At 37.5% G+C, this 12,512-nt stretch overlaps 1 protein-coding gene across 2 annotated transcripts in view; it reads right to left on the minus strand.

The window, feature by feature from the left end:
• The window catches only part of RAP (RAP domain-containing protein), a 53,794-nt gene that overhangs the window by 38,119 nt on the left and 3,163 nt on the right, over positions 1 to 12,512 (minus strand). The window lies entirely within an intron of this gene.

Consider the following 12,512-nt stretch of genomic DNA (forward strand, 5'->3'; position numbering starts at 1 on the left):
TATATATATATACTTATATATATATATATATATACATACGTATATATATAAGTATATATATACATATATGTATATATATACAGTTTTTTCTCTTTCTTTCCTCAAAATACCCGATAGGGGTATTTGGGTAAAACCACATGTAATCTTTTTTCTTTTTTCTTTTTTTCTTCCTTTTTTCTTTTTACTTTTTACTTTTTTGCTCTTTGTAAGACCACAAGGGCCCCACACATGTAGTCGTTGGGGCCCCAACGGACAGATTTATGACCGTGGGGCTCCCAACGACTACATGGGAGCCCCTTGTGGTCCCCTTCTTATGTCTCCCTCCTCTGTAAATAGATGAGGTCTTTCCTCTTGTAAAGCATTGGGTTTTCACCCTTCTCTTCCTTTCTTCAATAATATTCAACTTATGACTTTAAGTCATTTTCTACTTTTGTGAGTTTTGTGTTCACACCTTTGGTGTTTGTGTTCTTCACTCTTGTGGTCACTCTTAAAGAGTGCTTTTGCTCTATTGGTGCTTCCGCCTCTTTTTATTACACTTTCATATCATTTCCATCAAGTCTTCTTAGGCCTACCTCGACCTCTTTTAACTAATATATTTTCCCATTTCTCCATCCTTCTAACCGGAGCATCATTAGGCCTTCGCCGAATATGTCCAAACCACCGTAAACGATTCTCTCTTATCTTATTTTCAATGGATGCAACGCCTACCTTCTTACGTATCTCCTCGTTTCGAATCTTAGCTTTTATTGTATTTTCACACATCCATCGAAGCATACGCATCTTAGCTACACTCATTTTTTGAATATGATGTCTCTTGGCTGCCCAACATTCTGTACCATATAGTAAAACGGGCCTAATTGTCGTCCTATAAAACTTTCTCTTCCACCGCAATGGCATTCTACGATCGCACAACACTCTAGTTGCACTTTTCCATTTCATCCGCCCAACCTTTATCCTATGATTTACATCTCCATCAATTTATCCATCCTTTTGAATGATAGATCACAAATATTTGAAACAGTCATCCACTGGTATTTCTTGCTCACCAAGCTTCACTACACTCCCATCACTACTTCGTTGTTTACTAAATCGACATTCCATATATTCTCTCTTACTCTTACTCTTACTCAACTTAAAACCTCTTGCTTCAAATGTCTGTCTCCATAATTCTAACTTAGCATTAACCCCAGCTCTAGACTCATCAATCAAAACAATATCATCAGCAAACAATATACACCACGGCAAATGAATCACCCAATAAATTTATTTTTATTGTATGCAACACTTTCTTGCTCACACACACCACTTAGTTGTGGATATTTAGGATTGTTGTGATTGCAGTTCAGAGATCATACTGAGCATGATTTAAATATATGGAAATAGAAGTGATTTTCTTGGCGTAGTTCGGAGATCATGCTCGTCATGATTTTAAATAGCGGAATATGAAGTATGTTTGTTCCAGGTACATGTTTGAGCATGCATTTGTGTGAATGAATGTTGCATAAATTGATGTGTTTGACATGACCATATTGAATGCTAGCGTGAAATAATAATTATGTAATCATACATGAAAGCATGAGTGATAGAATCATGTTCATGATAAGATTATGCAAATATTGTTATGCATGGACCGATATGTCACGTGGTCTCATGAATGAACCATGATTTGTGTGAATGCTATTAACATGAAATGCTTGTTTTGCATTATTGATTCATGTGGTGAAACAATGCATATGACTTGAATCCTTTGTGCATAACTCGAACTACGTAGGAGTTACATAGGTTGAAGTTTAGTTGTTTTGTATTATGAAATGTACATGTTCACATATGCATGCATAAAACTCATGTTTTGTTTACGTAGGATTCGAGGTTCAATTTACAAAATGCAATGTTCCTTGTGGCGATGATATAATGCGTAGGATAATATGCTTTTGTATGATATGATTTAAATGCCACGTGATATGAAATTATGAATGTATGCGATAAATGTTTAAGTTCAATAGTGAACTATAGTTTATGGAACCTTATTGGTTAAATGTGTGATTTTATGATTTAAGTGTCATATAAAGTGATGTATGATGTGATGCATATTGATTGTATACATGTTTGTGCCCGTGTTTGTGGATATCGACCTTGAGAGTGGTCAATTGTATTGATGCATGTATCATAATGGTTTTCACTGGATATGGTACCTATTGAGAAACTGTTGCCAAAGGATTCTCTGTGAGGGTGTGCATGACCAGATCAGGTAATCCGGCTAGAGCGGTAAATCTCTCTGTGAGGAAGTGCATTGTCCAAGAGCGAATAGCCCGCGAAGGCAGTATATTCCTTTGAGGAAGTGCATTGTCCAAAACCAGGCAGATCATTCGTCTAGGGTGGTAACTCCTTATGAGGTTGTACATTTCTCAGACCAGGCGATCCAGTGTGGATCTTGTGAATATTTATGTGATTAAATGAAATGTTATTATGAATTGTGATGATCTTCTGAGTTGATTGAAATAGCTTGTTATGAATCTATAGATTTAGTTTTTCTATTGTAGCGTGATTATATACTGAATTCATATGTGAGAATAAGATCCTTATTGATTTTATATCTTGATATGAGGTTATGATTGTGACGCTTATGTTAACGTATAGGTAAATGACACATCACGCATACAAATTACTAGTTTTGATGATACATCATGTTTACATAGTTTCATTGCAAATGATTGGATTATGATTGTCTAAGTGAATATATCACACCTATGTATCATGATTGATGTGTATCATGAATAACAACAACAACAACAACAACTACGCCTTCATCCCAAAACAATTGGGGTCAGCGATATGAACCAAAAAAGAAATTCATTTTGGGTCTTCCACATGAATCCTTTTCCTCCAATCATTTCTATCCAACGCCATGTCCTCGGTGAGGTTCAAAGCATTCATATCCTTTCCTATCATCTCCATCCAAGTCTTCCTAGGCCTACCCCGACCTCTTTTAACTAATATATTTTCCCATTTCTCCAACCTTCTAACTGGAGCATCATTAGGCCTTCGCCGAATATGTCCAAACCACCGTAAACGATTCTCTCGCATCTTATTTTCAATGGGTGCAACACCTACCTTCTTACGTATCTCTTCGTTCCGAATCTTATCTTTTATTGTATTTCCACACATCCATCTAAGCATCCGCATCTCAGCTACACTCATTTTTTGAATATGATGTCTCTTGGCAGCCCAACATTCCGTACCATATAGTAAAGCGGGTCTAATAGTCGTCCTATAAAACTTTCCCTTTAACCGCAATGGCATTCTACGATCGCACAGCACTCCAGTAGCACTTTTCCATTTCATCCACCCAACCTTTATCCTATGATTTACATCTCCATCAATTTCTCCATACTTTTGAATGATGGATCCCAAATATTTGAAATAATCATTCACCGGTATATCTTGCTCACCAAGCTTCACTACACTCCCATCACTACTTCGTTGCTTACTAAACCGACATTCCATATATTCAGTCTTACTCTTACTCAACTTAAAACCTCTAGCTTCCAATGTCTGTCTCCATAATTCTAACTTAGCATTAACCCCAGCTCTAGACTCATCAATCAAAACAATATCATCAGCAAACAACATACACCACGGTACATTTTCTTGAATTGATCTCGTAATCTCATCCATCACTATCGCAAATAGGAAAGGGCTTAAAGCAGATCCTTGATGTAACCCAACCGTTATCGGAAAATTGGTTGTCACCCCTCCACAAGTGCGGACATTGGTTACTACTCCTTCATACATATCTTTAATTATACTAATGTACTTGAGAGAAACACCTTTCTTCATCATTGTCCACCAGAGAACGTCCCTAGGTACTCTATCGTATGCCTTCTCTAAATCAATAAAAACCATATGCAAATCTTTGTTCCTCTCTCTATATCTTTCAATAAGTTGTCTAAGAAGATGTATAGCTTCCATAGTTGATCTTCCAGGCATAAAACCAAATTGATTCTCCGATATCATGACAACCTTCCTCAACCTAGACTCAATCACCCTCTCCCAAAGTTTCATAGTATGACTCATGAGTTTTATACCACGATAGTTTGTGCAATCTTGTATATCACCCTTATTCTTATATAAAGGCACCAAAGTACTCTTCCTCCACTCATTAGGCATCTTATTTGTTCGCCAAATCAAGTTAAAAAGATTTGTCAACCATTCTAAACCTTTCTCTCCCAAGCATTTCCAAGCCTCGATAGGTATACCATCTGGGCCAACTGCCCTTCTTGATTTCATTTTCTTCAAAGCCTCTGCAATTTCTTTCTTTTGAATCTTGCGCATGAAGTCACGATTTATCTCATGAAAAGGAATGGAGAAGTCTCCAAGATCTTGAGCATGACTATCATTAAATAGCTTATCAAAATAATCTTTCCATCTCTCCTTAATCTCCTCATCTTTGACTAAAACCCTTTGCGTTTCATCTTTGATACATCTAACCATACCCAAATCCTTCGATTTCCTATCTCTCATCTTTGCAAGCCTATAAATATCCTTCTCGCCTTCTTTGGTATCCAACTTGTCATAAACCTCCTTATATACCTTAGCCCTCGCGTTTCGAACAACTTTTTTAGCTTCCTTCTTTGCTATCATATACTTCTCCAAATTCTCATTATCACGACTCTTACTTAGATTTCTATAACACTCTCTTTTAACCTTAATAGCTAATTTGACATCCTCGTTCCACCATGATGTATCCTTACCTAGTGGTGCACCGCCTTTAGACTCACCCAATACCTCCTTAGCTACTTTTCTCATACCACCCGCTATCTTATTCCACATTGATTCTGAATCCTCCTCGAGACACCAATCAACTTCCTTAACTACCTGCTCTACAAACATTCCTTGTTTAGCTCCTTTCAGTGCCCACCACTTAATTCTAGGATCTATCCTATGTCTATCCCTTTTGCGGCATTGTCTAATTCTAAGATCTAAAATTAAGACTCTATGTTGTGTAGCTACACTTTCTCCTGGTATAACCTTACAATCGATGCAACAACCCCTATCTCTCTTTCTAAGTAGGAAAAAATCTATCTGACTCGTATTAACCCCACTTTTAAATGTTACTAGGTGAGACTCCCTCTTCCTAAACCAAGTGTTTGCTAAGATCATATCATAGGACAAACAAAAATCTAAAATCCTTTCTCCACTTTCATTTCTTTCTCCTATACCATAGCCTCCATGGATATTCCCAAATCCATCCCTACTAATGCCTACATGTCCATTAAGGTCACCGCCGATGAAAAGCTTTTCTCCATAAGATGTCTCTTGTACTACTCCATCTAAATCTTCCCAAAATTGATGCTTAATGGAATCATCTAAACCTACTTGAGGTGCATAAACACTAATAATATTAATAATATCCGTACATAATACTAATTTAATAAGTAAAATTCTATCACCCTTCCTACGGACCTCAACTACATTATCTATAAACTGACGACTCATAACAATCCCTACTCCATTCCTATTCCTATTTATTCCTTAGAAGGTATATTCGTGTGTTTCACGCTGGAATGGTCAAATGTGATTTGACTTATTGTTTATAAGAATTATAAATGCATATGAAAATGATGCAATGATCTAAATGCTTATATATATATATGCGATGACTTATATGACTTGAATGCATATAGATTATGCTTTATTATATGAGTTAAGGTTGAATAGAATATTAAGTGATAAAATAATTTTAAATGCTTTATGTTCGAATGCTTGAAATGAATGACCCATAGGACGTTGTTTTCTTGTCTATCACTTGACGATTGATGAATAATATATCATGTCTTTATCTTTAAATGCTTGATATATTTTCTTTAAGTTTGAGTTTGGGTTGTTTTCCCAGACTTTAGCGAGTCTGACTTTGTTTTATGGGGGGCAGGTAATGCAGGTAAAGTATGATAAGTAGTTGGAGCGAAGGACTGATCGAGTTGCATCCTCGAGGGTCCACTCTTACCTTGTGATCTTGGTAGACATGATCTTTTTGTTTTAAGTACTTGTTCATGTAGAGACTAAACTATTGTTTTTATACTCTGATTTGAAATGAAATTAAAACTCTTCATATTTCAGTCTTATATTGTACATGGTTTGAAATGTGTATATCTCGTACATTTTGATTTGATTGTTATCTTTAGTGCAACCCCACCCAAAGTCTTAACCATTTTTGAAAATCGCTTCCGCATTATAAGATCTAATTTACTTATACTTATCAAAAAAAAATTTGTCTTGAAATTTCAATATTTGAACAATAATTAAGGTTAAAATTTTGGGGGTATCATAGTAGGCTTGGTGCATGGGACACCTAAGGGTCGACTTGGCTGAGTTAGGTGGGTCGACTCCTCTTTGATTCAAATTGGTGATTCAGTATTGAGGGTTAACACCTGTGTGTGTGAGGGTCGACTCCCCCCAGTTTAGTTGAGTAGTTTTTTTTCTCTGTGATGGTGTTATGATGGTACGTTGTGTTTTGGCTTTATGTCGGTGTCGTGATGGTACATTGTGTTTTGGCTTTATGCCGGTGTTGTGATGATACGTTGTGTTTTGGCTTTACGTTAGTGTCGTTATGGTACAGTGTGAGTTTGGCTTTACACTGAAGTTGTGATGGTATGTTGTATTTTAGCTTGATGCTAGTACCTATAAGGGTAGGTTGGGTGGTAGTTTGATGTCGGTACCACGAGGGTACATTATGTTGTGAAAGGAAGCATTACGGTTTAACTTGGGAGTTTGTTGAAGGGTCAACCCCTAGGAGAAGAGGGTTGACACCTCTTGTGATCTTGTTGATCTGTGTTAGGTGTTGACCCGTAGTACCGAGCAGGTATCTTGAGTTGACCTTTTTGTTGAGTGTCATTGTGTGTGCCATGTCTTGGCCTAGTCCCAGGTATCGAGGAGGTACTTTGCGGTGTTTCGTTGTTCGTACCTGAGAGTACGTGGATGTTGTTCTCGTACTTGAGGGGTATTGTGAGCTTTGGCCTAGGGTGCCAATACCTGCAGGGCACATTATTTTGTTGATTGTATGTCATTTTTCGTAGAAGTAGTTGTGTCTTGGCCTAGATGTTGGTATCGTGATGGTACGATACGTGAAGTGTTAGCTCGGGTTGCATTAACCACAAGAATATGATGCATGGATGTATGTTATGCTATAGTTGTGAGCTTATGGCAATTGGATTGTGCCACTAGATACCAGTGAGCCTTCGTTGGATCATCTTCCTATAGATTGAAATGATTTTTACTCGCCTAGGCTTGAGTTTAGAAGTCTACGTTGAGATTATCCTGAAGTTTATCCTTTCAATACCTAGGGTCGACACCAGTGTATGAGGGTCGACTCCCATCTTGTGTTGTGTAGTCTGTTGGTCGACCCTTGTGTTGGGAGGGTTGACTCCTTTGTGTTTCAGTTTATGGTTTAGACCTGAGGGTCGACCCCTGTGTTTGCAAGGTCGACTCCTCCTCCTTATACAATTTCATGTTTGACTCCTGAGTGAGGGTCGACCCCTGGGATGGCAGGGCCGACACTTCTTATGTTTTCTTGATATGTTGAGTGTGGTTGAAGGTCGACACTTGTAAGTGAAGGGTCGACTCTTTCTGTGTTAGGATTTGAGTTTTGAGCTATGATGGGTTTCCAACAGTAAATGCTTGTTATGCTAGTCTTGTGATTCGTATTAAGTATTGGATCATGCTAAGACACGTGTAGTCTCACCCAAGGTTTTAAAACCCGTGACTCGGAACTCGACTCGTTCTTTATTGACTCGTGACTCGGCAGGTCAACTCGGTGACTCGGACCGGGTTTTGTTAACTTTTGATTTTAAAAGAAAAACAATATATAATTTGTCTCAAACCATGTTTTTCAATAAACATATAGTCTAAAGAGTTGAGAATAAAAAATTGCAAGTTCAGAGTAGAAAAAGTACAAACTTCTTCATAACAAGGTCACATGGAAAGATCAAGTTACATGAATAAACTTCTTCATAACAAGCATGTCTTTGGTATTCAATGAAGACCCCATGTAACTGAGTCTAGAAACATACTTAAACTCAAGTTTCTAAATAGAATGGTTTAGGAATTTCAGCTAAACTTCTCTGGAAGACACCCTAGCTTTTGTTAGCTTTCCTTTCTAGTGATCTCACCTCATTGAGAACAACACATCATCTTGCATAAAAAGCCAGATTGAATTAGTTGCAACAAGGTAAAACAACAATAAGAGAATGAATCACCAGAAGAAATTCCAATTATGACCAAGGGAAATGCTGTCACATGGATACATGTACAAGCATATTGTACAAGATCAGCACAACTGGTACGATATGGGTGTTTCTGTCAAAAAATAAGGATGACAGGGTCCAGATTGTTATGCACAGGTGTGATACAGACTTTGTACAAAAATGTATTTTTATATACAATGAAGGATATAATATGTGTTCATAAAACAACACTCAAAGGCAACCAACACCAGAACATGAAGTACAAGCACCGATACGTGTATGCTTCACTTTTTTGTTAGATCTTTGAATCATTTTTTTTGCCAATATGTTTAATCAACACATAAAGATTGATAGATTATTGTATCTTTGAACTGGTTTGTCTTGTAATTTATTATTTATTATTAAACTGTTATTTTGAAATACCCAAAAATCAAATTTCAAATATCCCAGAACTCGGCCGAGTCAGACCGAGTCAAGGCAAGCCGAGTTTACCCTGCTGGGTTGACTCGCTGGAGGGTCGAGCCGAGCCGAGTCAACCGAGTCACCGAGTTGACTCGGCGAGTTTTAAAACCATGGTCTCACCCTACTACCAAAATGTTTTCAGAGGTTTAGTAACAGGCGGGCGGATGGTACAGTACAAAGGACTTGAGGGCATCTGCAGTATTAAGCCTGGGACTGTTTCTGGGAGTTGTTTTTGGTTTTTGTACTCTTTTGTGTATTTGTGTATATATGATATATTTTGTAAACCTTTACACTGAGAAATGAATGAAAATATTTTTGTGTCAAGTTTTGTGTATGTTGAGAAAACTGGTTTGGGTTTTTAACCCAGTGCGGGTATGGTACGTTAGGATTGGCTTAAGGTCGGTGACGAAATGGTACGTGTGAAGATAGTAATGTTGGCCTATAGCCGGTGCAGTAATGGTACATAAACAAAACGATGATTTTACAAAGATGTAGAAAGTATTTAAATAATTGAAGTCTTGGTTTGGAACTCGCGTTTTGAAAAAGGGTTTTTGTAAAAGAAAAATGTCATCCGTTATGCTTGCTTTCGAAAAAGAAAATTTTAAAATAAGTTTTCAAAAAAGAAAAAAAATTTGGGCGTCACATGTACTATTTTAGAGTATGTGGCACTTTGTTTTTGTGTGCAAGGACATTAAGTATTGTAGTTTGGGGGTTGGGTTGAAATGGAGAAAGGAGACACTATCTAGTTGACTTCAATTAAGTTGGATGGAACCAACTATTCCTTTTAGTCTGATTTTATGATAGTCATCGTTGATGGCAAAGGACTAGGAGGCTTTCTTGATAGAACTTCAGTGAAGCCCAAACTTGGAGATGTGAATTATGAGAATGCGGTCAAAGAATGAAAGATGAACAATACGAAGGTCAAGGCATGGATTCTTAGCTCTGTAGAACCAAGAATTGCTATGAACATCTCTAAGTTTGTTGAAGCTAAGGATGCTTGGGGATATCTCAAGCAAGCATGCAGGAAAATTGGCAAGGCAGTAACAGTTAATGCAGGAATTTAGAGTATTAAGACAGAGAGGCAAGTCACTTAAAGAGTATCATTTTGAGATGCAACTTCTATGAGATTCATTGGCCTTGATTGACAATAGAAAGCAATGTGAGATATGCAAGGATTACAAAACTTGTATGGAAGCAGAAATGCAATTCAGGGAGACATCAAAAGTGATTGAGTTTCTTATAGGATTGCACCCTTGGTTTGATAATGTCAGAAGTGTTGTTATTCATAGAACATCCCTTCCTCAAGTCACCCAGGTTCTTTCTGAAATCATTGCTGAGGAGACTAAGATGAAATCTCTTCAGTCCTTCTCCTCTGGTGATTCTGTTATAGTAGCAGCGAGACAGCCTAGCAGGTTTGGTGGGGCAAATATGAGATTGTTGAAGTATGATAATAAGTAATGTTCATTGTCATTACTGTAAGAAAATAGGGCATATGACAAAAGGCATGTCTTTTATTGAAGAGGAAAGAAATGAAGATTGGAGGGAGTATTGCAATGTCTGGAGTTGCAGGAGGAGAAAAGAATGTGGTGAAAGAAGAAATTCATGTTCCTATTGCAGCTTCCACCTCCAGTATCACTCCTGATGCACAAGTTGTTGTCACTTCTAGACTTGATCAGTTAGCTCAGCAAGTCCAATAGCTTCTTTCTCTGAACGCTTATTCCAGTTCTTCTGGTCCCACTGGTATATTGGTTGTGCCTATGCAGGTATTCCTAGCTTGACTTCGGGATGGTTAATAGACTCAGGAGTGTCATGTCATATGACCGCAAATGAGTCTGTACTAACCAATTGTAGCTCATGCAGTGGTGCCTTTCACACTACAAGTCTACAAATGGTTCCTTGATGATTGTTTTCAAAGTTGGTTTTATTACCCTTGAGTCTAATCCATGTGATAAACTTAATATTCCTAAAGTGTTTCATGTTTCTTCTCTTGCTATGAATTTGTTCTCTGTTGGTAAAATTACCCACAATATAACTATGATGTAATCTTTACTCCTGATGGTTGTTATGTGCAAGATAGGTTGTCAGGGAGAAAGATTAGAACTGGGGCATAAGCAAGGGTATCTCTATTTTCTGGATCAATTGGATCAGAGTCAAAGGGAAGATGATGAGAGTAGAGTTGGTGCTGCAGTTTTAGATTCTTCTGTGTTGTGGCACCAACAATTGGGTCATATCTCAAGTTCTAGACTTCAGTTTTTGTTAGCTTTTGGTTTGTTTGGGTCTTCTTGTAAGCATGGAGTCTCTAATGATGTAAAGTGTTGTGAAAGTTATAGGTTGTCTAAGAGTCATGCTCTCTCATTCAGTCTTAAGGAAATTGAGTTTGTGAGTGCTTTTGAAATAGTTCACTGATGTATGGAGACTTCTCTTGTCGTGTCTAAAGGAGGATCCATGTATTTTGTGACCTTCATAGATAATTTTACCATATATACATGGGTTCATTTTATTAAAAATCAAAGTGAGCTAATAGTTTAAAAGATTTTATGTGTACGTTAAGACAGTTTGCAACGAAAATAAAAATCCTACATTCTGACTCAGGGGTAGAGTATATGAGTAATGAAACACGAGAATTTATACTTGAGAAAGGGATTGTGCATCAGAGTTCATGTCCTTATACTGCAAAACAGAATGGGGTGGCAGAAAGGAAGACCATACATATATTAGAGACTAATAGGGCATTGATATTTAACAGTGGAATGCCTAAGGAATTCTAGGCAAAAGCGATAAGAAGAGCTGCACATTTAATAAATCGAATGCCTTCTAAAGTAATTGGGAAGATGTCTCCTCATAAGAGACTCTTTGGCAAAAAACCAGATTATGACATAAAGTACGTGTTTTGTTCTAGTGCCTCAACAGTTCAGAGATAAGTTGTCCCAAAGTGTTGCTTTATAGGATATCCTGAAGGACAAAAAGGATAATAATGTTTTGATCCCGTAAGTAGGAAAGTGTAGACATCAAGGCATATAGAATTTTGAGAACATGTGTCATTCTACAGTCAAAATGAGTCAAAGAAGACTATGGGGTCTACTTTATCCTTTTTGGTGCCTTTGGCAGAGACTTCAGATAGAAGGAATGACAAGGAATGGGTTGCATACAGTAGAAAACCATTAGATGGGCTTGTGCAGTCCTTTCTGGAGCAACATGATTCAGGGGAAGAGCCCTTGCCTGAGCCAAGTCCCGATGTCCTCCAAGTTGATCCTCATGAGTCTGCATTTTGTCTTCTCTTATTCCTCAGGTGTGTAGGAGTTCTAAATCTTTTGTTCTTCCCTCTAGATTTGTTTTCTATGATTCATTTTCTGCTACTCATCAAGTATTTCTAGCTATGATTTAGTCCTATAGTGAACCAAAATCCTATACCGAGAGGCTGCATCAGATCCAGAGTGGCAAAAGGCAATGGCAGAGGTATTGGCGGCTTTGGAGAGAATGAAAGCATGGGAATTGGCTTAACTGCGTTGTTTGTGGCATCTTCTGCTAAAGGCCAATGTCTTCTGTTGATTTATGTAGATGATATGATTATTGTGGAAGATGATAGAGCAATGATCACTAGAGTAAAGATGCAATTAGCCCAAAACTTTAAAATAAAAGATTTAGGAAAATTGAAATATTTCCTAGGTTTTGATATTGCATACTCCAAACAAGGATTATTGATGACACAACACAAATAGGCAGCAGAATTGATTGGGAAGGCAAGACTTGCAAATGATACAAAGCAAGTGAATACTCCTATGGAAGCTAACTGCAAATTAAAATATATGG

The sequence above is a fragment of the Nuphar pumila genome, chromosome 4 (assembly GCF_984573655.1).
Source record: "Nuphar pumila chromosome 4, dmNupPumi1.hap1.1, whole genome shotgun sequence".
NCBI classification, from domain to species: domain Eukaryota; kingdom Viridiplantae; phylum Streptophyta; class Magnoliopsida; order Nymphaeales; family Nymphaeaceae; genus Nuphar; species Nuphar pumila.